Source organism: Halichoerus grypus, chromosome 5, assembly GCF_964656455.1.
Source record: "Halichoerus grypus chromosome 5, mHalGry1.hap1.1, whole genome shotgun sequence".
Taxonomy (NCBI): domain Eukaryota; kingdom Metazoa; phylum Chordata; class Mammalia; order Carnivora; family Phocidae; genus Halichoerus; species Halichoerus grypus.
In genome coordinates, this window is record NC_135716.1 from 76670484 (window position 1) to 76697119 (window position 26636).

Sequence of the window (26636 nt, forward strand, 5' to 3'; positions counted from 1 at the left end):
GTGGAAAAAAGATTTAGGTGACTGGATTGCCCAGGACTTTTTAGTGTCTTTATATAAAAGTAATGGAGGTCTGATGCCCTGTTTCTTGAATTGTTTCAATTAAACCAACATCATGAGGAGTTAGAAAAGTTAATGCTGTATCCCCTTTAACTTATAATAGTACTGGTGGATTTTTTTGTCTGCCAGCATTTTAATGAGAGTGAGGTTTCCCTTAGAAATGTATAGCTCACCTTTTGGGCAAGGTAAATGTTTGCTGGTTGCCAGTTAATTGATCCATGATAGAGATAAGAACATCCCTGGAAGCTAGGCTGCTTCAGCATCCAGCATACATTTTAGCACTTCTTTTTGGATGGTGATTTCATGAATGGTTTTTGACTTTTCTTTCTCTGTGGCCCATAGCTCACTGTGGTGGGTTTGTTGGATTTACTATAAAGATTCTGTTTGCACCCTGTGGGTTGGGTTAAGAATCAGGGTTTATGCATTTACTTGTACTGTTGCATTGTTTATACAGCTTTGGTTTAGTTTTGATCTTTTTTTTCTTTCTTTCTTTCTTTTTTTTGCCTTTGAGGCTCTTCCACAGTGTCAGCTGCTGACTGATAGTAGGAAAACGGCCTCGTGGTGTGAATGAAAGGGACCTAGCGGTTGGTAAACAGAGATAAGGAATAAATAGAGCACAGGCAAAAGGAGATAGTTCTGTGGGGGCCCAGATTGCTGCCAGTCTGTTCAAGGGAGATGCAGAGCCTGTCCTTTTCCCAGATTAAATTAGTGTGCGAAATCTCCAGTGACCTCCTCCCCTTCTCCCCATACTCTTTAGCCAAGCTGAACAGCCTCTGCTGTAAAGTATTCATTTTATCCAGGGACAAGCTGGACAATAGAACTCTCCCTGATACTTATGGACAGCTGTCGTCATTCATAGTGCTCTCAGTATTTCATTTTTCATAGGAGTTAAAAGGGTTTTTACCTTGTAACTGAAAGAGGGCATAAATGCAACTTTGCCAGTTCTGGGGCTGCTGGGGCAGGGGGTGGGACCAAGGTGGGGGCGACTTTGGAGTAAGGAGAAGCTGCTAAAGAAAGCAATTCTTTTTTGCCTTGCTAATATGATTAAACCAAGACAGAAATTAAATTCCAAATCTGGGTTCCTTGCAAACAGAAAATGTCTCTGATTCTCAAAGTTTCCTAAAATTAAGGTCACCAGTGCAAGCTAGATAATTCATCTCCGCCTGCTCTACCCTTGTTTTGGCTAAATATGCATGCATTTTATTACCTGCGAATAACCACCCGTAAATAGTAAGCCTGTAAGATACCTCGGTAGTCCCATATTTTTTTTCTTTTTTTAGTGATTTACTGCAAATATATTCAGCATTTGACTGATTAAATAGACCTTCGGCAACCTTGAGGGTCACTGTGTAGAGTATGTACATAGAAAATGCATCAGCCCATTGTACCCTGGCAGCTAATGAGATTGGTCGTTAAGTAAATGACACAAAGCCTACAAAAAAAGCTTAGCAGCTCACTAGAGTATCACAGAGTGTCCCTGCACACCACACAACGACACAAACACTGGACTAACCTAGCCCACCCCTGCTTTATTCTACATCACTGCTTCCCTGATGTCAGCGTGAGAGGCAGAACAAAGGCTAGGAGGCACGGGTAAGTCAGTCTGGCAATTAAGCCCTAGGGAGAAAGTAGAACAAATCTTAGCCTAACCGTGGGGCTGAAAGTCCGATTCTCGACAAGTAGGTCAGAATGAAGGGATTTTGCTATCACTTCTGGAAATGTTGCTTCAGTGATCAATGCTCTTATGTTGTTGTTATTGTTGTTTTGTTTTGCTGTTTCATAAAAGTTTTTGAATTTCAAAAGTGAAGTGTACCCCAAAATGCAAGTGAACTTGAATTTGAGAAGGTAGGCTATTTGTTGGAGAAATGGTGCTTTGACAAATGACGACCATTCAGGTGTGGATTCAGGTTTGAAAAACTTTCAAAAGCATGAGGGAACTTTGATTTAGTTAGTCCTACTGCTTTTAAAAGATAATGGAAACGTTGAGCCGGAGTGTGTGCAGTGAGGTTCGTTCTTGTCAATGTAAAATTGTCCCATCTGCTAAGGTATATTTAATATCAGATGTAGGATAACCATTTCTTTGATCAGTATCTTAAAAATCAATCACTCAAACACAACAAAACAAGAAAATAAAAGCTTCTCTGTTCTTCATGTATTCCATCTCTCTTGGATCTGCAAATAAAATCATTGCTGTGACTCTGTAATATTGAATAGGATTAGTGGTTATTTGCTTGCTGTACTTGGGAAAAAATCAAAGCTATCTGACACTGAGCAGCATTGGCTTACTGTGTCCCTTGGAAAAATGCATTTGCAGTATTGAAGTATAACATTGCAGGATCCTTTTAGAGAAATATGGCAACAGGAAGTTGCCAGAAAGTCTTATTTGCCTTGCTGAAATGTCTGTCTGCCTTAGAGTTGTGTACTCAGAGGATGTTTAGTTCAAGAGAGGATGATATTGTTACAGGACATTCAGGTAAATTAAATATTTTATTCTAAGACCTGTCAGCTTAGCTGATTGTTAGTGATTTAATAAACTCTGACAATCTCATTGAAAACATTTGAAAAAGTATTGTTAACATAAGTGTGGTGTTTTAAAATAGATGGGTTCATAAAACAGTGTCAGGATTGAATTTTTAAAACCACTGTCATTTAATATTAGAATGGCATGTCATAATCATCTGTTCATAAATTAAAACTCTCCATGTTATGTAGAAACCAGTTTGCTAACTTGCATTACTTGCCCTGAAACATTTTTATTTATATAAGAATATAGAAATTTTATGTTACAGAATAAATCACTTATTATTAGTATTCGTGAGAGATTCATAATAGAGGTTTATAATATGGTCTGGGTGACCAGAGGTCACATACTTCTTCCTTTTTTTTTTTTTTTTTGGTCTCAAAGTACTTTTCTTCTTCTAAATGTGTTCCCAACATTCATTTTATTTATATGATTCATTTAAGACTGTATGTGTGTAGTATATAACATATATTATGTACTACAGACTCTATTATTTTTATAGTAACCAGAATTGACAAGGAAATCAATTTTGTGAAGAGAGAGGTATAATAGTGTCTTGGTAATGTCAAGTAAAATACATGTAGGGAAGATATGCTATGATTTTACTAAATTAAGAATTTTCTAATATGTAATCTCATCAATGTGGTAGAAATCATGGGAAAAGCAAGCTATATGAAAATGGCCACAATTGCTACCCAACAATTTTAGTTTCCAGTAGATTTCTGCAACTAGTTTGCTCTTTCAGGCATTATAGATATATTAGGGTGTTTGGTTTTTTTTTTTTTTTTTCTGTTGTGAGGATTTTAAATTTGAATCTCATGGATTATAAAAACTATTTTTCTGTGCTTGCTAATGTTCATCATGTTAATACAAGAGTGAACTGTTCAGAAAACACACAATCCTTCTGGATGGTTATAAATATTTTGCCCCTCTGCTCACCAGTACAGCAAAGGATGAGCAAACTCGACTGAAGTCTGGGTAGTAGCATCACTGGAATAAAACTGAGTGGAATTACTGTCACAGAAATGTAATTGTCATTCTTCAGAACAAAATAGGTCTGTGTTGTAATTAAGATAAGAGGGTACAGATCATTACTTTTGGCTTATGTGAACTTGTTTCTACAAACATTGTTCTTGAATTTGAGAGATTTTTAAAAATTTTAACTCTGGAAATACACTAAGAAAATGGTTTTAGCTGCTTTATAACTTTTTTCTTTAAGGAAATTTGAGGAACTTAATTTCTGTCGACAAAAGGAACTTTTATTTAGGTTCACTTATATGACAAATAAGTATTACTAAAACTACATGGTTCAAAGAATTGTACTCGGTGCTATAGGTAATATGGGGGCCTCATTCTCACCCCTGAGGATCCACGATATAAGAAGAACTATGAAGCATTTCCTGGAGAAGAGGTCATTATAGGTGCCATATGGGTGACACAAAGTGGCAAGAGAATCTCTGACACCTCCTCCTCAGGTGCATGTGTTTGAGACCTAATTCCTCCATTTACTAAATCCGTGGCCCTGGATAAGTTACTTAATTTTTCTGGGCCTTGGTTTCTTGGTCTGTTAGATGGGGGCCAGGCTAGATAAATCTTGCCTCATGACTCATGTGAAAATTAAATAATTAAATATATCTAAAGCCTTTGGTATGTAGTAGGTGTTCAAAAAGTGTTTGTTTTTTAACTTTCACTTGGAGTTTGTGACAGTAAGTGGACACGCCAATATCATGTTACACACTCCCTACACATCCGCTTCCATCAGTACAGAACTCTCTCATGTTTTCCCTTCCAGAGCCTTAAATTTGTGAGATTCCTTGAAGGATTGTGAAAATTCCATTTTACATGGCTGAGTGCTCATATCCAGTCTAAGGTAACAAGTTAAATATACTAAGTGTACATTAAGTATATATGGTTAAATTGGCTTATTATGCATAGTTATATTAATGGCAATCCAAAGTATACCTTAGAATTTCATGATATTTCAACTTTGACTTTCTGTAAGCAGAAATACTTAATTTTATCCTATTTCAAAATGGAATATCTATATTTAAGTATTAAATTATAGCAAAGGTCTCCAAGTAATAAGATTATTAGGTTTACTCCTCATTTCTTTCTTATTTTTAAAATTAGTATCTTTATTTTTTGCCCCTTTAGGATTCATTTCATAAGGTTTTGGTTTAGATGGTTTCTCTTAGTTGATACTTCAGATTTGGTAAAAAAGAAAAAAAAAAGAAAAAAATTTCCTCTTCCAGGATGTTATGATTGAAAAATATTTTATTTTATCACCTGCATAAAGAAACTTGAACATAGTTTATTACTGAATCCTTTAAAATTCCATTTCAGTGAACTCTAAGAGACACTTGAATTTCTTTGTAAGTATTTGAATATTGTTTTGATGAGTTTTGCATCAAATTTATAAGCGTCTGGGCAAGAATTACTACTTTTTCAGTTTAATTCTTCAGACTGTGATTGTAGGAATACTTGTTCTGACAGGATTTGACCTGCACATTTAAGTTGCACCTTTGAGAGAATTTTGTAGCTAAGAAGAATTTCTGATCTTTTCAAACTTGTATCCACAAGTAAATAGTGTTGACCCACAAAACCGTCAATACCTTCAAAGTCTTATTAGTAACTTATTTATACTATTAAATATAGGGTTATCTATAACATAAAATGGCTTTTTAGATCAGAACATTTTAACTTACTTGATTTATATAGTATAAATATGAAGGTGCCAAGATAGCTGCATAAATACATGTTCTCTAAATACTCCTAAATGTTCTATTTGTTGGTTTGTCGTAGTTAAATATGTTAATTGATATACTATCTTAATGAAGAGTTACACTTGATAATTCCACGAAAAACATTTACATTACAATTTCTTTAAAAAATAAGTATGCAAATTTCTGTGATACATTTTCCTACCTTTTCCAAAATTTGAAAGTTTAATTTCATTTCCTAAATTTTGAGTTTTTCCTCATGAAGGAGAAACATGGTTAAAGGCCAGTGTATAAATCTTGCCTTATCCTTTTTTTTCAAATGTATCATATATGTATCCAATTTCTATATGAGTAAATTCAGGCTTGGCATGAGACAAAACTTAGTTATCATTACTTATAATGTTATGCAGAACCATACAGAAATAAAATATTTAATTATTTCAATAGAATAAACAGTATTTTCATTCTTGGAATGTAGATTAAAGAGAAACAGAAAACAAAAAAATGAAAAATTTTGTTATTGAAAACCTAATTTGTAAAGAATACAATTAGCTAGAAAGATGCATCCACTGTTTGCTCTTTTGTTTCTATAGTATATTTGGTATGAATTTGAATGAAGGTATTTACCTCTTTTAAATTTTCTTCTTTCAAATATCAAACAATGGCAGGAATTAGTCTAAACATTTCTATTCTGAAGGGTGAAAAGGGGGTGAGGAGGAAATATGCTCATGAAGAAAATGAAATCAAGGAAAGATTGAGGCTGACAATATGACTACTTTAGAAAGGGGGCAAAAATGAGAGTATACAACCTATTATGTGCACAGTCCTTGATCTTTTTTGTGTGTGTGAAAGATACCAGTGTCTACCAAAAGGGTTAAAGAAAATGCATTCTGTTGCATCTGCTTACTAAATCCCTTACTTTAGTAGAAATTCAAATTTTGTAAAGATTATTCGTTTTATTGATGCATATAATTATAATCACAAGCCATCTGCTGATTTGGCAGGCATGGTTAAAATTCTCTAACTCTCATAACCTTTCAAGTACAGTGCCCTTGGGACTCTATTTCACTTTTATATTTTGGAAAACATGTAGGGACAAATAAGGGCGGTCATCTGCAGAATGTCAGACCTGAGGAAATGAAAGAATGGAGACCGGGGTTGCTGTTGTGGTTATTTTTAAAGGTAGAGGAAGTTATTGTTTTCTTTTTTTCTTTTTTTGCTTCTGACTTCATGAAGGATTATCCTAGATTCTATGATGTATTTGGGAATTTTTTTTCCCTAGGGATTAAAGCTCTATCTTTTTACTCCTGAAGCGCAGGTTCCAAGTCTAAACAAAACAAACAAATAAAAAACCTTTCCAAATACTGCCTACATTGGTTTTCACAGGTCAGTTAAATATATTTCACTTAGACTTTTTGAACTATTAGAATATTCCACCAGCTTTATTTTTCTTAAATACTCATGTTCAATTGAATAACCTTCCAGGCATAGATTTCAGATTGGAAAACAGTTTGTACATTTTGATGCCAACCTTTTGGCTTAAAGGTCAAATTTCCAAGTGTTTATTTGTTTGTTGTTGTTGTTGTTTGTATGAAATCATGTACTGACCAGCTTTCCCATGGCAGGTATCTTCTTGGGGTCCTTCTTTGCTACCATAAACATTTGAAGTTTGGTGATGTTCCGTACCTGATTCACTTACTTCCTTGGGACTGTTTCTTCTGTAATCAAACCTTATCAACCAGAGGATTCCAAGGGCCAGGATTTGCAGATTAGGGTTGATATATAGGCTGTATCACAGCAGACTGCAAGTGAGGTGAGGGGAATTTGAAAAAAACCATAGGATCCCAGATCTTGGCTCTGTCAAATAATGGAAATGTGCACATATACCTTCCCTGCCTCACACACACTCTCACACACACACACATACACACGCACACACACACCACTCATAGTTAAATATTAAATAGTTGAAGGATTCTGACTTAACTTGGATGAAATCATTGACCCAAAAACTATTTCTTAGCGTTTGGCAAATAAGAAAAAGAACTTTAGATAGAAACATTGTGCATATGAATTTTTTTCATAACAATGATGATATGCATGACTATAGTAATAATAATAACTCTTAACATTTGCCAGGTGCTTACACTGAGCCACCCATGGTGTTAAGTTCCTTGTAGGATTATATAATTCAATACTCATAGCATTTCCACTCGTGTCTGCTTTTTGCAGATGAAGCAACTGAAACCGAGACAGTAAGATGTTTTTCCTTAGGTCATCAGCAGGATTGAGGCTTGAGCCCCAAATCTAACTGTTCTCTAAATCCATGCTCTTAATGTGTCCCTATGCTGCATGGTGTCTGGGCACGACGTATGTGAAAAAACAAAAGCAAAAGCAGTGTCAACAACATTGTGTCAAATGACAGTGGGTCTCAAGTATGTCTGGGTTCCACTCATAGTTAAATATCATTAAGTAGTCGAACGATTCTGACTTGACAAGTTGCTTTATTTTCCTTATTGATAACATCTGTCATATTAAGGGTTATGCTGGGTGACCCCTACTGTCCTTTTCATTCCCCAAATTCTATAACTCTATGAACTTTTAATAATGAAAACATCCCATCAGTTTGAAAAATAATTCAGAGACAGCGTAAGTCTTTTTTATACCTAAGACATACGTACTTAGTATGCCAATTAACCTTGATATCAGAAGTAGCCTGTGCTAAGAACCAAATGAGCCTTAGCTCTGATGCTAAACATTGGATCGAAAGTTAAACATTTGGCCCAACAGCCAGAAATCTTAGCTCACAGAATCTGTGAGCATCAACATAGATACTTAGAAATGTCTGATAATTGAATTCTTCCTCTGAGTAGTTTGGTGTCAAGCAGAAGACACGTGTTTTTCTATTATAATAATAAGATAACACTGACATGGTGCCAACCACTCTTCTAAGTACTTTCCATCTATGAATTCACACAACAGCCACAACCAGAGCAACAGCCTATAGGATAGAGTGAAGGTCTGTTACCAGCCCCTTCTCATAGATGAGAAGACTGTGCCATGGGGAGGCGGGGCAAGCTGCCAGGGAAATCCATGGCTGCAAGGTCAGAGCTGTGCCTGACCTGTGGCCTCAGGCAGGGCGGACTGACGGCTGCACATTTGACCTCTGTGCCTTCTGTCTGTGGGCTTGTTAAGATTTTGCTTCGCTTAAAAAATATTTGGAAACATAGATTACAGTTTGCAGATACGTTTAGATACATTGTAGCATTTATTTTTGCATTTTAGATCTTAATTAAGCAGTTATTGTTACAATACTTATAAAGTTTCCTTAAATTACTATAGAAGATTAACGTAAAAGCATTTTTGAATCTTTTGCAAATACCATGTTGAAAATATAATACTAACTAAAAAGCGTCAAGTTAATGAAATTTGACAAAAATCCTTTAGAAGACAAACTATATTTAAAATCACTGCATTCTTCGCAGAATCTAGCGGAGAAGCTTGAACATTGTGAGAAACGCACAAGTGATTCTTAAAAGAAAGAAAGAATATAAGAATGAAGAGTTTTAGTCACAATAGAACCCTTCCTAGATAGATACCACATCAAATTCACAAGAGATTAAAATATTTTATTCCAGGGATGCCTCTGTGGCTCAGTGGGTTAAGTGTCTGACCCTTGATCTCAGCTCAGGTCTTGATGCCATGGTCGTGAGTTCAAGCCCAAACAGTAGGCTCCATCCTGGGTGTGGAGCCTATTTAAAAAATTAATGAGTAAATAAATAGAAAAAGAAAATATTTTATTCCAGCTAGATATGATTTTCATATATTTTTTGTATTTTACATGTACTAAATTTTCCAAGAGAGTCAAGTAAAAAAATGTAAGTATCAGTACTGAAAAATTGTGAACAGGTTATGTAGGCTTTGTACCACCGTGGCCTGTGCAAAGATAAAATAGGCTGTGGTCACATGCAATTCCTCTCTGCCACTCAACCTTAATGTATGTAGGGCCAGAGCATCTTATCAGGCATTGCCAATTCTATTTCTTCTCTGAAAGGTAAAGTATGGCCTGAAGAACAGAATGACCATCTTTGCTTAGAGGTAGCGTCAGGGAAGATTTCAAAGAAGAGGCATTTAAAGAGTCTTGAATCTATCCATTCAAAAAACTAAAAATCTACTATGTTCCAGCAACTGTGTCAAGCAGTGTAGACACAACCATAAACACTGTGAGAGCTTACACCATAGTAGGTGACACAGCACACTGATATTCAGAATACAGTCGGACCTGTGCTATGCAAGAGGCAAGCCCAGGACATAGATTTGAAAACTGGTGATGAGTCATCTGGCTTGGATTGCAGTGTAGATGGTTAACCAAGATAAGACATTCAGAAGGAAGAGGTTATTTTGAGGAAAAGATGATGTACACATTGAATGCAAGATAGGCAGGCGGTGATGTTGGTTATACAATGGGTCAATGGATCAGAAATTCAAGAGTGAGACTTGGTTGGGACGGAGAGATGGACATTTGGATGTGGCTTCCAAGAAAAATAAAGTGAGAAAAGGACCAAAATTAGGAACTCTGGGAATATCAATATGTAAAGGGAAAAAAGGAGAGCCAATGAAGAAGGAACTTAGAGAACGCTGGAGAAATCCAGGAGTGACAGACAAAACAAAGACAGAAACAGTTTCTTAAGGAAAGACTCAGCAGGGGCGCCTGGGTGGCTCAGTCATTAAGCATCTGCCTTCGGCTCAGGTCATGATCCCAGGGTCCTGGGATCGAGCCCCGCGTCGGGCTCCCTGCTCGGCAGGGAGCCTGCTTCTCCCTCTGCCACTCCCCCTGCTTGTGTTCCCTCTCTCGCTGTGACTCTCTCTGTCAAATAAATAAATAAAAAATCTTTAAAAAAAAAAAAGACTCAGCAGTAGTGTTAATTACTCAGAACACAGACTGCAAATGCACCCCAAGATATGCCAAATAGGAGGTTACTGGTGATCTTAGCTGAGAAACTTCAGTGGAATCAGGGGTTGAAAGCTAGATAGCCATGGGTTGTGCAGAGAAGGGGAATTGAGAACAAAAAGTCTCTGGGGATTTTAAGAAGTTTGACACTGAAGAACAGAGATAGCAATATATGTTTATATACTAAAGAGGAGGAACCAGAAGAGATAAGAAGACTGAAAAGTTTGAAGATATGGAAGGAAAACCAACTAGATGAAGTAGGAAGCAAATGTAATAGAGCCCAAAGGAGAACCTACCCTTAAAAGGAAGGAGAAAGCCTCTTCCTCTAAAACTAGAGCAAAGGGAGGAGTGGAGACAGAAATATATTTGTTGAATGTAGAGATGAGAGGCCGAGACCATTCAGAGTTGGTAGCTTCAACATTCCCTATAAAATTAGGCAACAAATTCAATACCGACTCTGTATAAAATGGTTTTAGACTGCAAGTGCCATGAACATGCTAGTTTTTATTATTACATTCACATCATATTATTAAAAACAAAAGGTTTTACCTAACTCCTCAATGTTATTAATGATTGATATTGGCATAGAAACTCAGAAGACTAATGGGAACCAGAAGAGCTAGGGGCTTTCCTCTCCGATTGGAACTGCTTTTAAATTAGGAAGGGTAAAGGGCAGCAGAGAGTGTCCTTTCCTCTGGAGCCAGGAGCAGGAAGGGTGAGGAGCGGAGGATGAAATGGGCTTCTCTCCATGCAGGACAGTGTTGAGCATGTTGGGAGCCATGAGTTTGGCTCATAGCAGGCAGTAGGTACGTTTCTGCTCTCCATATCTCTTCTTTTGGTATTTTTTCCTTATTTTATCCTGGAGATAGAACTTCCAACTGTTAGCTTTCTTACTTTTACTACCTCTGTCCCAGACAAAGCCTCCCTTTTCATATCCAGATGATTTCCTTCCTTTCACTCCTCTGCTCAGTCATTTAAGGATGTGCCATCACACTTAAAATGCAGACACCTGGGGCGCCTGGGTGGCTTAGTCGTTAAGCGTCTGCCTTCGGCTCAGGTCATGATCCCAGGGTCCTGGGATCGAGCCCCACATTGGGCTCACTGCTCAGCGGGAAGCCTGCTTCTCCCTCTCCCACTCCCCCTGCTTGTGTTCCCTCTCTTGCTGTCTCTCTCTCTGTCAAATAAATAAATAAAAATCTTAAAAAAAAATGCAGACACCTTACTACAGTCTGTACGGCTCCACATGTTTTATAAAACAGCTTTATTGAGATATAATCCACATACCATACAATTTACCCATTTGAAGTGTACAGTTCAGTAGTCTTTAGTATATTCAGGGTTATGCATCCATCACCCTAATCAGTTTGAAAACATTTTGCTGGGTATTAAAGAGGGCACGTACTGAATGGAGCACTGGGTGTTATACACAAACAATGAATCACGGAACACGACATCAAAAACTAATGATGTAATGTATGGTGATTAACATAATAAAAAAAGAAAAGAAAAAAAAGCAAAGCAGATGAAAAAAAAAACCATTTTGCTTCCCCCAAAGAAACTCTGCACCCCTTAGCCATCAGCCTGAAACCCTCCCTCCACCCCAGGCTCTAGGCAACTAATAATCTACTTCATGTATCTGTAGCTATACCTATTCTGGAAATTTCATGTAAATGAAATTATACAACATGTGGTCTTCTGTGACTGGATTCTTTCACTTAGCATGTCTTCGAGGCTCACCTATCTTTTAGCACGTATCAATACTTTATTCCTTATTATTGCGGATAATATTCCCTTGATTGGTTATACTATATTTTACCCACTCATTAGTTTATGGACATTTGGGGTGTTTCTGCATTTCTGCTACTATGAATAATGCTACTATGAACATTCATGTCCAGTTTTCTGTGGACATATGTTTTCATTTCTCTTGTGTATGTACCTAGGAGTCGAATTGCTGGATTATATGGTAACTCTGTGTTTAGCAATTTGAAGAACTGCCCAACTGTTTTCCAAGGCATTGGAAAAGCCTATGCAATAAAATGCAATAAAATGGCATTCCCACCCACAGTGTATGAAGGTCCGAGATTCCCTCACATCCTCACCAACACTTGTTATTGTCTGTCTTTTTCATTATAGCTATCCTAATGGGTATAAAGTGGTATCTCATTGTGGTTTTGATTTGCATCTCCTAGTGACTAATAATGTTGAATGTCTTTTCACGTGCTTATTTTCCATTTGTATGTCTTTTTTGAAGACGTTTCTATTCAAGTCCTTTGCCCATTTTTAATTGGGTGATTTGTCTTTCTATTATTGAGTTGTAATTGTTCTTTATATATTCTAGATACAAGGGCTCTGTTTTCATCCCAGGCATATGGTTTTTTTACTCTTTCACAAATGAATAAAGATTATTCCTACTTCAGTCTGAAATACCCCCTGTCTTCCAGCCTACCTTTTTTTCCCATAGTGCTTATCGCGGCTTTAGATTGCATTGTATATTTGTTGTTTCTTTGGCTTTGGTTTGGTTCCCACATTGGACTACAATTTCTGCTGTCTATCCCTGCTTCTCTATCACCTATCTCATGACGATGAGAGACTGTTGTGATTAAACACACATCTTGGAGCTAGAGTTCAATTTCCAGGGTGGCTGCTTGCTAGCTTCGTGACTCTGGGCAAGTACTTAAGTTTTCTGTTTTAATCTCCTTATTTGGAAGGTGGGAATAATAAAGAACCCCTTATCCATATAGTTGTTGTGAAAACTGAGTTAACATCTAATATATAGAAAACATTTATAACAGTATCTATCACAAACAAATAATAGAATTAAAAAAGTCGACAAGTATTTTTGACTGAGTCCTTAATGATTTTTTCTACTGACTGCATATTCTCTTGGAGAAAATGGCCTGTTTAACATCCAAAGGTTTAATCAGTCTCATCAAGACGAGTCCTCACCATGACCACACAGGGTTATGAATGGGGTACTACCTACCTGTGGGCTTTGTGTAAGGAGTGATCTCTTTTTGGATCATGGAATTTTGCAGAATTTCTACTGTGTGCCTTGCCTCTTATGTGTGACATCTCATGCAGTCCTCACAGCTCTAGAGGGAGATTCTGTTATTGCACCTTTTTATAGATGAAGAACCATAGTTCCGTGATCAAGAACTAGCAGATGTCACAGTTAAGATCCCAACTCGCATGGGTGTTAATTCAGCGACAAAGCTTGGCACTTTCTAAATCTGCTGCCCTGGACCAGTGCTCAGGATCTCCAGTCATCAACAAAGCATTTCCTGGGTCATTTATCACTATCTTCCCTACATACCGGCTTTATGATTTTTTAAAAACATATTTCGGTGTGTTCATTATCTTAGCAACTATTGCTGATTTTCTGAACATTCTGTCCAGCCTATATCCAATCTAAATGCAACACAAAAGTTTACATTCCTTGACTCCATTCTAGCGTTGTGGATCTTTCTATGGTTTGCTCAAAGAAAGACATAGAGTTGTCCAGCGTCACACTGCTGCTCTATCGAGTGCTACATAGCAGAAAAAAACATTGGCATCAGACATTATTTTGAGTACTAGCTCTTACTAGCGGTGTGACCTAAGTTTGCTCAACTTCAATTGGGAATAACAATGATGTCAACATCCTTAGATTGTTGGCAGGTTTAAATAAGATAATAGAAACATAAGATGCCCATTCTGGTGTCCTAGTCAGTGTCGATGCACACACTAATGGCAGCAACAGTGAAAGCCTCATCTGATTTTATTTTTACCTTTTCCCTCCTAAATTTATTTCACTCAAAGCATTGTCTACTACTTTCTCGCCTCCCTACCTCCACTGTCTAATTTGAGATCGGTATGCCTCGTACAACATTCATGTATATTTTCATGATAAATATTATGTTTCTTGTATTATCTTTTAATTTTATTTCATGTTTTCAAGAACTGCTCCATTTAGTCTTTTTCGGCATTTGCAATGTGCCACTCTTCTAATTTTAACATGTGGTTGAACTGGCAGTAGCAGTCCTTAAATTTTAACACCCCCTTCCCTTTGCTTTCAAGTGGCTAGGGTATAGTACTACTGCCTATGCTTTTGGTCCATTTTTTTGTTTGTAAAATTAATCTCAATTTATAAGCAAACTGTTTATAAGATGATTATTTTCTACTTCACTGGTCTTTAGATATAACATCAATAATTCAATAATCTACTTTACAGCATTACATTTATTACTCTTAGCTAATCTCAACTGTGTGTTTTCACCAGCATGACTTTTTGTTACATTGTATGGCTATTTTCCTATTTTCTCTCTAAATATTTCATCCACTGATTTCCTAAAATTCACATCACAGAAGCAGTGACTTCGTCATGGTTCCATGTTTTCTTAATAGTCAACTGACACTCAGTCAACATTCTCATTCAACATTGAGCACCTTATATATGAAGGGAAGCAAAGAGAAGATTGCTCTTGCCCTGCAGGAGCGTCCAATCTAGAGCAGATGATGAGTATGTCAACAGTGACTCATCCTGGTGGGCCAGCTGCTATGTGAGGTGTAGGCAAAGCTTCCTACGGGAACGCAGAACCCAGGCTTGGAGCGGGAGGAGTTAACACGATGAAAGGAAACCCATACAGATTTCTCTGACTTAAAGCATTCATTTCGCAAGCACTCTTATCATTCGCTATGACAACACAGTGTGCATAGTAGGTCTTTAACAGCAGGGATGCCATAGATCTTCTAAGGCATTTTCTTCCTGCACACACCTTTTGGGGAAAAACTAAACATAGCCAAAAAATATGTAGTCTGTTACCTCTGATAGAAAAGTCAGGTCAGATTCCCTCAGTGATCTGCCATAGCTAATGAAACACTGACATAGAGAGAAGCCAATTGGCCAATGAAAACCAATAAGAATAATAGACTGGAATTGGATAAGCATAGGACAAAATGCCTGATGTGAACTGTATTGACCTCTGATTAATCACATGAGACAACTATAAAACCAGATGTTCAAATGACCAAAGGCACGTATTTAGTCTGATTCATTGTAACTCTTAAAAACCATCCAAGGAGAAAGATCAGTTAGGATGTTGATATTCACATGCAGGCTCGGCCCGAGACAACAATGTGCATTTTCATTCTAAATGTGTATGATTATGAGTTCTTTACTCAAACTCTATACCCTGATGTTTGTGCTTTCAGAGGAGAGTTCTTATCAAACCCATCAGATTGTTCTCCCATGTTACCAAGAAATAAATTCAGCACCCACATCTCCTCAAAGATTTTCATTTTATTGCCTTTTTGATGTGTACAGCGGATATATCTGTACTATTAGATTGGCACACACCATACACCCCTCTCCGCTCACTAAGACTCCACCTGTTTACATAAATGTTTTCCCTTCTTCTCCAGAAGAATAGGTGCTTAATGAAGATTTGTGTAAATAAGTTAATGAATTTATTAAATAATACTGTTCTATATCAAGAGGGCTGGTTACACTGGTATTAACCAAATTCCTTATTTGTGACATTATAATTTTCTTGCATTTAGATGAGATTGATACTTTTAAAATAGCTTTGTTTAAAAAAAAAAAAAAAACATCAGTGAGACAGCAAAACCAAATGAGTGGTGGCAAGAATTCAGAAGGGGAATTGATTCTTTTTAAGATCTTTCTCCTGTGCTTACTGATACTTCTTACATTGTGCCATATTCTCCCAGCTTTGCTGGAGTACGATTTAATAAGTCCATGTTTCAGGATACTGAGTAGTTTTTCCTGGCCTGAGTGCTAAAACACCTAACTTCTGCTCAGTGCGAAATTTGGTGTTTGGGAGACTCACCCTCCATCTCTTTACTAAATCACACTCAGCAAGTTTTCATTCTATAATTTTTCTTATTATCAACTGGTTGTATTCTCCTCTTTCTAAAATCTGTATTATTTCTATAAATGATGTTGCAAAATTTATCACTGGGATATTTACATGAACAGAAATGCAAATGTATTTTTAGTATTAGACTAAAAGGGTTTTTTTTTTTTAATCTTTTAAGGAGATTTCAAGATAGTGTGTTCTTCAAAATAGCACTGATCGAAAAAGAACACTTCACATGGTGTATATGAGAAACTCTTTGTACCAATTAGAAAATGTCAGAGTTTACTAGGGCTGGTAAAACATTGACGTCTCAAAGAAATTTGCATTATTGCTTGATATTGAAATTTGTTTTTATTACATGATTTTTAATCAATTCACCTCCATATTTTATTTGCTTTTGGCAAGTTTAAATATTGTGCAGTCTTAGATTTGTAATTTGTGAGCTTACATTTGATAATGGCACCTGTAGTGAAGAAGTACTTAATTGCTATTTCTTTCTTGACATGAATGGCTTCATCTGAACAGAAGATCAAGTTCAATGAGCTATAAAGTGGTTCTCAGAATGTACTTCAACGATGGGCCAGAACATTCACTTTTTTCTGTCTCTTTCTATCATAAAACATTAAAAACAGAGCAAATAAATAGCTCTAGAATAAAGTGGAAATACTACTGTTCCATGTGGATGTATTTTGCCTTTGGGGATTAGGATTCTTCATTGCCTTTAATAGTGGATATCTAAGGTGTTGCTTCTCAAAGCGTGATCCCCAAACCATCAGCATCTGGATCATCTGGGAACTTGCTAGAAATGTACATTCTCAGGCCCCACTCCAGACTACTGAATCAGTAGCCTGTGCTTTAATAAGCCCTCCCTCCAGGTGATTCTGACACCGGCTGAAGTTTAAGAACCGCCGCTGTGACACTTTGCTATTCAAAGTGTGGTCCATGGATCAGCAGGAGCACCTGGACCCTTATTAGAAATGCAGGACATCAGGGTGTCAGAATCAGGAACTGCATTTTAACAAGGTACCCAGGTGATCCTTATGCATATTAAAATCTGACAGCCATTGCTCTAAGGGTTAAAGCAAGAAACTTACCAGTCGGAGAGTAGCCTCTATTCAGAGGCATTTTGGTGGTTGTCAAAATGGACCTGAATAGATACTTCGCATTTGTATATTTCCTCAGTTCCCTCTGGAATAAAAAAGGGGGAAGAGATGTGTATACCTCTTGGCTGCAATGTTCAAAAAATACATAAAGGCACACTGTGTCTACATTATGAGATGGAGAGCAGAACTATTCTCTGGGTAGCAGAGCTATTATCTATGTAATAAATTATATGTGTGTGTATATATGTATGTACATATGCACATGCATCTACGTACATATATATATATATATATATGTACACATATCCCACAGTGACCTAGAAATATTAGGTGAAAGCAGTTTTCAGGTCTAAATTTTTTTGAAAATTCAATTTTTAAATTCACTTTTCATGTACAAATAAATCTATGTTTTGTGTCTTTTTTTGTTTGTTTTGCATCTTTTTATCTTAGATTACTTCCTGCTTTCGAATTTAATTTTCTGTAGGAATCTTTTTAGAAAGCGAAGGAAGTTACAAACTTTCAAGGCTCTGTCTCATCCTGATAGGGTAATTGTAACTATGCTAAGGAATCAGTAAGACAAAGCTGTCTGTGGAAGTGATGAAGTTTGCCTCTTTCCAAGGATTTGGCCTTTTGCACTGACTACTGGTGAATCCAGTGGCCTGGGAGAACAAGAATAGTTGACCAAGTAAAATCTTTTTGTAAAAATATTTTTAGCATGGAAACACATGAAAATTAAAGGATTTAAAAAATCCTTTGAAATCTTTGCACAACAAACACCCCCATATGTAAATAGGACTGTCACTCGGTGTTTGTCCACAACTAGAGCTCCAGATGAACCAGTGTAGTGCGCGGTGACAGGAACAGCTGACTCATTAGCAGAGAGCAGTGAAAGGTAATTAACCCTGGGAAAAGTACAGCTGCCGTGCGGGCTGTTCCTTTCTGTAGGATCTGATTAGAAATTAGTGTTAAACCACTGATTCTTTTTTTTTTTTTAAAGACTTTCACTCTCAGGTGTGTCCCTAGAAAAGGTTCTCAAATGTATTTAGATACAAAAGGGCTCAAATCTAAAAAAGCATTTTCTGATAACAGTAGACACCTTTTTTTCCTGTTGAGGGGGAGTTCTTTTGAATGAATACTATGTTTGACTACTCAAGATTGGTAGTACCCTAACCCATACTCTAATAGTCAGTATGTAAATTACTTGAAAGGATTGTTTTATATAGTTAATAAGCTGTAAGTAATTGCCATTTAATTAAGTTTTCTCTTTTTTCTTTCCATTTTTCCTCTGACGATGCTTCTCATCAGTAGCGATGGAAACTCTCCAGTTCAAATCCAATGAATATTAGGGAAGGTAAGTAAAGGCTATTTAAAAATAAACCTTATCCCCAAAGAGAAAAGATTCCTAACTTTTCAATAGCCTTAGAAAACTTGAGAAGTTAAAGAACTTGGTTTTAGGGGATAACCAAAGATGTTTGATTTTTTTAGTGTTGGTATCATCATGGTAATTTGCGATATATTCTTTTTTTTTTTTTTTTGAGGAGTGCATACACTTGCTCATCCTGATTGTGACTTCACATGGCTCATATGAAGAGCATTAATAACTTAACCCAGTCAGAATTCATATATGTAGCTAAAGAATGTGGTAGACAGAATAATGCCCCCCCTTTCCCCCAAGATGTCTGTGTCCTAATTCCTGAACCCTGTGGATATGTTACCTTATAAGGTAAAAGGAGGGTGGTGAAATTAAGAATTTAGTGATGGGTAGATTATACTGAATTATCCATGTAGGCTCAATTAATCATATGTTCCATAAGAGAAGGGTAGGAGAATGAGTCAGGGAGATGCCACATGAGAAAAACTCAACTCAACCCACCATTGCTGGCTTTGAAGACGGAGGAACAGAGCCATGAGCCAAGGAATTCAGCCACCTCTAGAAACTGAAAACGGAACGGCTCTCAGTTTACAGCCAGCAAGAAAACAGGGACCTCAGTCCTGTAACAGCAAGGAACTGGAGTCTGCCAACAGCCCAAATGAGCAAGGAAATGAATTCTTTCTGCCTCCAGAAAGGAGTGCAGCCTGATTTGATTTTAGCCTAGCGAGACTGTACCAGTCTGTGGGCCTGCGGAGCCCTAAGAGAACATACTTGTGTTGTTTTAGTCCGTAAGTTTTTAGAAATTTGTTACAGCAGCAATAAAAAACTAATACAGCAGATGAGACAACCAATAGATGGGATATATTTTACAGGTGGCAATATAGATCCAGTGAAGAATTTCTTGTGTGTGAACAAAGAGGACAAAAATTTCTCAAGAGGCCAAGACTGATATGGTCTTTAGGAGTTGGAATATTCATTTTGTAGATCCTAGAGATGGTTACCACCAACTCTGAGAATTCCATATTCTGCTTTGCCACACCACTCCCTACACAAAACAAAACAAACACACACACACAAACAATTCTCTACATGATATTTTTATAAACACAGTGTCTGTATCATTCAAGGTGCAAATGAGTACATAGCTTTTTTGGAATCGTTAGTGATTCTGTGTTTAACTGAGCAAGAGTGAGGGGAGTGGAATGTCAGTGGTTGGGAGGCAAGGTCCCTGCTGCAGAAAGAAAGCTGACCTGACAGTCCCAAAATATGCTGAGCCTAGCACTTAAAAGCAGATGGTTATCATGGGAAGCCTGGTTCTACCTCCTGCTACCTATGTGAACACTGGGTAAGGTAGTGAGCTCACTTGGTTTCCTTTCTTCACATGTCAAATTGCTAATACCTCCTCATAGGCCCATCATGATGACTAAGGAAGAGCGCGTGTGAGTACTTACACTAGTGCCTGTCACTTGATAAGAGTTCAGTAAAGGTGAGCTAAATTTATTTAGAAAACACTGTGTCACTTCACTATTTTGATAAAAATAGTAGATCACTTTTGTCTTTCCTCATGGCAAGTGCCATCTTACCTCCAAAACAAGTCATCAATTTGGAGCATATGGATAAACCTCGCTTAAAATAAAATGTTTGAGTGCATAATAGTCAGGATATTCTGGCACATTACAAATAAGAAAAGTGAGGGATTAAAAACTAGGAACTGGATCTAGTTTAAATAAATTAGAAATCTTCCTAGATGGTTTTCTTGCCAAATTTGAAAAAATAAGACTATATTCTAATTTTGCCTTTGGCTTTTATTCTCACAAAAAGGCCAATTTAAATCCCCATAAACTATAATTTTTCGTATACATTTGATAAAGTAGACATTGGGGAAAATCTAACCATAAATTCTGTTACATTTCATGCTTGCTCTCCTTTGCATTTGGGGATCTGACATTTTCAACTTAAGGGAAGACAAAAGTGTAAAGTCTCCTTAGCTGGCATAGCAGTCAGACACAAATCTATAGAGTCCCAGACGCTGTGTGTCTGGGATGTTTTGTATTAAAATACAATTTATAGAATATTATTTCAAGCATCTGAAGAGTATTATTTTTGGCTTACTTAATTCAACCATCATGTATTGAGCACCTACTCTGGCCACAGCATTATGTTGTAGTGAAAGTTCAACAAGACACAGCCTTTCACTTCCATGAGCTTATGCTGGCATGGAGAAGATCAGATGGACATGACTGAGGTAATATCAGGCACAACAGAGAAATCAAGATGAAGGTGCCATCAAAACCCTATTGGGATGCAGAATTCTGTGAGATGCTGTCACTTAATCCACTGTATGAGTGACAAATCACTTTTTTGTAGGAAGATTTTACAGTTCTGACACTGAAGGGGAAAGTTCCTTGGAAAATTACAAATGAACAGATTCTAAACATTTAATTTTAGCCATTTAATTTTGACCATCCAGTCTCCTTTGACCCTTGTGTAACTATAGAAAATATGACTTTAATTCATGGTTAACCAGGCCGACTACAATTTCAACTATTTGTATCTTTCCAGTTGGCCTTTGGGACATTTATTTATTTTAGTCAAAGTTCTCTGAATCTCTCTAGGGATGAATTCTTGAGGAAACATCATTTTCTAGAAGCTTATCCAGTCTGGTCCCACTGTGCCTTCTGCCTCCCTCCATAATCATGCTTTCCACATTTCACTGGAATCCTCAATTTGCTGGCTTGTACTTCTGAGGACAAGAGTTGCGCTTTATATATTTTTTTCATGCTCACTGTTTGGCATGGAGCAATCCATTGGTTGGGGTTCAATAAATGTGTATCAAACCAGTATTAAGTAAATTTTTTAGGAGAAGGATACTTTCATTAAAAGAATCTATTTTAAATTAAGCAGTTCATTGAGAATAAAATCCAAGGATCATTCTGCAAAAATCCAATGCCCCATTGGCCTCAACAATTGAGGGTCATGTCACTTGTTTTTTGTAAGTTTCAGTAGATTCTCCTAGTCCGTACTTTGTAGTCAGATAATGAAGATAAATGACCTTATCCTTTTAATTTAAATTTACAGAATATGGTGAAGATATTAATGAAAAATAGTTACTGTTGGGAAGAACAGCAGACTTGTTGGAAAACATCTAAAAAGTCTCTTTAATATGGATCAGGAAAATGGAAAATGTCTAAGCCTAAATATCGAGCATACTGTGTAACAATCTATATAATAAAATAGATTAAGTAGAGAAAATTCCTTTTACATAATAAAAAACCTCATTTTTTGAATCAACAAGTGCTCTTTGAACTTTATTACAAATGTTTTGACATTATAAGGTTGTTTAGTATAGAGTTACTCAAAATAGCACATTTAGTGTTGCAACACAAGCCTTGAAGTTAAGTGGTTAGTTTAATAAAACAGAGTTTCCATAGTTACCACAGGAGAACAGAGGATAACTTTTATTTCTTTGGCAGTCAGGAAGGAGCTTTAGAAAAAAGATTAAGCAAACAGATCCAAGCAGGTTCATTATGTGGAGCTTCGCACCTGATTGGCTTTTTTAAAAGAGGAAACTCTTGATATTACAGGAAATAAACCTTCTTCCCCACTAAAATATATAGCAGCATGTTAAGAAATATGAACACTCCCTTTCTCTGTGCATTTTGAACTAGATTTTGAGTCAGAAGGAAAACTAATTTAATAAGATATCCCTATGAGATACATTTTTGCTCACAGTGTTACCTTAATAAACCATGCCATAAAACAAGTGGTTAAAAATGCCACTCTCGAAGACAGCGGTGCCTTTCTCTACAGGGCAGATCATACAATCTTGGGGCTAACATTTTGTCGAAAGGCCTGATGGAAGGGAAATGGAAGTCCATGCTGGTGAAGATGCCTACTTGCGCCCGCTTCATTGTTTTCTCAGTGTTGCATTGAGATGTGCTCTCTCGGAGTGCTAATGGAGGTCACTTTCGGCATTGTCCTCTGCTGTGTTTGCCCAAAGAGTTCTTCACAGTTGACTGTTGAGAAACAAAATGATGTGGTTTCAAGTATCTCACCTTCAGCTCCTGAGCCTTTAAAGCAGCAGTGATTAACAGGACTTTTACAAAGTTTCTATGTAGTTACAAGGACAGTTTCAATCTTCTGTCATTTTTTTGCATTAGCCATGATTATGCTTTTACCACAAAAATGCATTTGTTTTAAAGGTAACAATACAGACTAGGAGAATAGCTTATGTTTCATCTATATTTATCAGCACTCACTGTACATTTGTGTCTTCATTACCAGGAAATATTAAGGGACATTGTGCCATCTATTCCTGTTTACAGTTTATTATGCAGAGATAGGAAACACTTAGCATGTAAAATGAATGTAGAAATTATTCCTGGATAGAAACACGGACATTTCCCACTCGTTGGCTCTTTCTCCTCCATCACCGGATCAGAGTGTAATTGTCAGTAATCAGGCCTGCTTGCTGCTGATAAAACCACTCTGAATGCTAGCAGCCTTCTTTGTGTGATGACTCAATTATTCCAGAAGTGCCTCATCAAATCTGCCCCATCAGCTGGGCTAATAAATAAGGAGAAGAAACTGGCCCCCCAAAGCAAATTATAAATCCATTTGCATTAACCATTTCGCTGGTCCATGATCTAGGCAGAAATAAGCATGGCAGATTGTGTTAAGCTTATTTGAATATGTTTATAATGTTTACAGCATGCAACTTTTTTTTTTTTCCACAAGGTGTTGGAATTATCAGTCATGAATGGCATCTAAATGCAGTTATGTTAATTGCAGCAAGGCTTTAAGTATCTTTGAGGGCTATTTTGTTACTTAAATCAGGTGAAAGTTAAATCCTCTTGCAGGGAGAAATATGGGTGTCACAAGTTTTTGGCATCGCTTTCCAGTTTAAGGAGAAGAGGTTTGTGTTTAATTTTTGCAGGTACTGGAAAGACAAATACAAATACTATAGTGACTGCTGGTACAAGTACAATTACTTTATATCTATCACAGTGGAAACCAGAAGTTATTTCAATGCTCTGTATCACTTCAGCAATTTGCAAAGTAAAAATTGCATTTTCTGGGAGGAGATCAGAGTTGCCATAGCACTCCTGTACTTAAAATTCCTTGAAAGATTCTAGAGGGTAGAGATTTCAAAAAGCCAGGCAAACCAGTAAAAATCAATTAAATCCATTCATGGAAATTTTGTACATTGACAAATCTTATTTTTATTTTTTTAAAATGACAAACTCTGCTGAATAACAAGAAGGCTTTTTTATATTTGAACTTCAGTCATCAGTCAGGGAAGCAAAAAAATGTTCAAAATGGATCATGAAAGGCAATTTGGTTGCTAATATCAAAGAATTAGTCTTGTTGAATATATGATGATTGAAACTCCAGACATTCTCCCTAAAAGTAAGCAATGCCATTGACCCACTTTGTCACGAGAGCTGGTTTTCCTGCAGAGTAGTTCCAGTTTTGCCGAAGCTCTTTTTTCTACCACTACTGTGATCAGGAGTTGAATAGGGGCTGATGGTAAAAGTAAAGCTGGTGGCCAATAAACAGTATTTTTCTTTTCCTAAAACAACTTAAATGAAACTCACTACTTCTCTTCGTTTGCTCCAGCCAATGAAGCATATCCCCTAATATCAACCTGGAGAGCTAGGCAGAAGAAAGCCGTCTTTGACCACGTAAATATATGGTGGCGATAGGCTGACATAATTTTTTTGCATCAATTTCTAAATATACAATCTCTGACTGTGATGGAAAAACCAATTCTATAGCTCATTGATTAGAAATTCCAAAATAGGGGGTTTGGAGTTTCATTAGACATTTAATGGAGCTACATGTAAAATGAGAAAACAAGGAATTTGATTGTCCAGGTTAAGATATTAAGGTTTCTACAAAATTTGACTCTAAGTTAAATTATCTTGCTGATTCATATAAAAATAAACCTGGAAACTCTGGACTGTAAAGGATTTGCTTTAACATTCAAAAAAATAAACTGAGCCAAGATAACCCCCCTTTCTCATCATTCTACCTGATGAACAATTGTTGACGACTTTAATCTTTGAAAAATGATCAGGAGATTAAGACTGTTAGAAGTTGTGGAGACATGGCCTCAAAGAATAGCAGTGCTAATGTAAACATGCTGGCATTCTTCTGTTTTTATTTTACTCCTTAAGAAACTAAGTCTGAGAGTGGTCTCTGCAGCTTGTTTTAACATTCCAAACTTCTGAGAGGACCCTGCCATGCATTTCCATCCTGACTGAAGTACAACAGTCTGGTTCCATTGATGAGAAATTCCAAAAAGAAATTGGTGGTCGTGGTGAGCTCCTTTTAGTTATTAGTTAAAAGGCTAAAAGTGTGACATACATTTCCTATTAAACTTATTGGCCCTATCATCAAATTTTTCACTTTGAGTATAATTTGGAGGATTTTTTTTTAATATTGCATTTTTTTTGGAACCACAAGTAAATCTGTGGTTCTCTGCTTAAGGATACAACTGACATACACATCATATCACTTTAGGTCTTCGCTCCCACCCCCACCCCCAGACCACCAATAAAACATAATCTGATATACCCTTTTAAAAAATATCACAGCAGATTCATTCTAATGTATCACTGGTTGAAGGAACTGTCTTTTTCAGAAGCAAGTAGTCACCCATGAAGCAGCTGTAAAGAACTGAGAGGCCCTAATTATTGGCATATAGTAAAGCAGACAAATGAAGTACTTTGTGATGATTCCATTTAACAAGTAAAGCCATGTCTTAATTAGAGAGCACATTTAAGGACCGTGTAACCCATTAGGCTACTAACACTTTGGTGGTTGTCATCTGGTTTTATCTTTTGAGATTGGTGTTTCATAAAAATATGAGCTTTAATGGAAAAGTGTTCATCCTGGTAGGGGGGATAGAATTAATGTTCTTGCCAATTGTGGGAACCTGGTCAAGATTCCAAGTCTTAAGTTAACTGTTCCAGAATGTCTATTTTCTATGAATATATTAGTAAGTCCTGAAGTTTTACAAAATGGCTCAAGATCAGTGAAAGAGATTGAAGTATGGCAATTAATAAAAATGGGTTTTATAGGTATCCCCTCCCTGAAATAATAGGACACATGTAAGGGACAGAGGGAACCAATTTCGGTGGACGATTTCTTTTAGTAACAGCCAAGAGTGTGTTTCCAAAAAGCGGGGGTGGGGGGTGGAGTTATTAATGATAGACACATGGAATGGGAGCCTCTGAAGGGCTCAAATTTCCCATTTGTATTTTGGTGTACTTGGATTTCTCAAGCCCTTTTGTGTCAAATCATATTTCTAAACTTATATTTGTTGGCGCCCTCTGTGCACTTCTCCAAGTTGATCTCAGCTGTGCTGCCTTAACTCTTCTCCCCAGGGAGAGGAGAGACAGCAGATGGGGTTAGGGCAGAGGGCTGATGCATCTGACAGCAAACGGCCGGGTTGTTGAGTGGAAGCTGCCAGCGTTAGGAAGCTACTTTTCCCCTGAGAACCAACTAACCACTGAAGAAAGTTGAAAATGAGCCCTTTGAGAAACGCTATTAAAAGTAGTAAAAAATTGCAATTGTGCAGATGATGTGCTGCTGTGTGCTTATTCGGATGCTAATGAGTTTGACATTAGGGAACTCAGAGGGTTTACAGCTACTCCCTTATGTGATTCAGTTCTTTATTGGCAATCTTTGAGAAAATAAATGGAAAATGTATTGCTAATAAATACATAACACGATAGGGTATTAGACAAAAAGCCATTACTTTCAGGATTTAGAAAGAGCTTTGCTCACCAGTGTGACTGTTTTCCAGGATCTTTTGTTTTAGGTTAGAGTGTGGCAAACAAAAGGGTATAGGCAGGTGGAAAGCTTCGGGACTCTTTCTGAACTGAGAAGAGTGAAGTAGAATCAGCCAAATGCCATTTGTACAGAAAGCCTTTTTTTTTTTTTTCCAGTTGCAGTCAAACACAAACTAAGAATTCCCAAGCTACTATGCCACTTTTCAATTCTGACATCATGTTCAATAATCTGCTCTATCACTTGAGAGAGTTTTA

General features: G+C 36.9%; 1 protein-coding gene across 3 annotated transcripts in view; it reads left to right on the forward strand.

The window, feature by feature from the left end:
• LOC118523456 (uncharacterized) overlaps positions 1–26636 on the forward strand; it is a 187464-nt gene that overhangs the window by 160717 nt on the left and 111 nt on the right. The window contains exon 3 of one of the 3 annotated variants that reach the window (XR_013447898.1): positions 18519–18561. The gene's annotated coding sequence lies outside the window, so the exon portion shown is untranslated. Of the gene's footprint in view, positions 1–4370; positions 4384–18515; positions 18562–26636 lie in introns of those variants that run through there. The other 2 variants (XR_013447897.1, XM_036073045.2) reach the window with 2 other exon arrangements.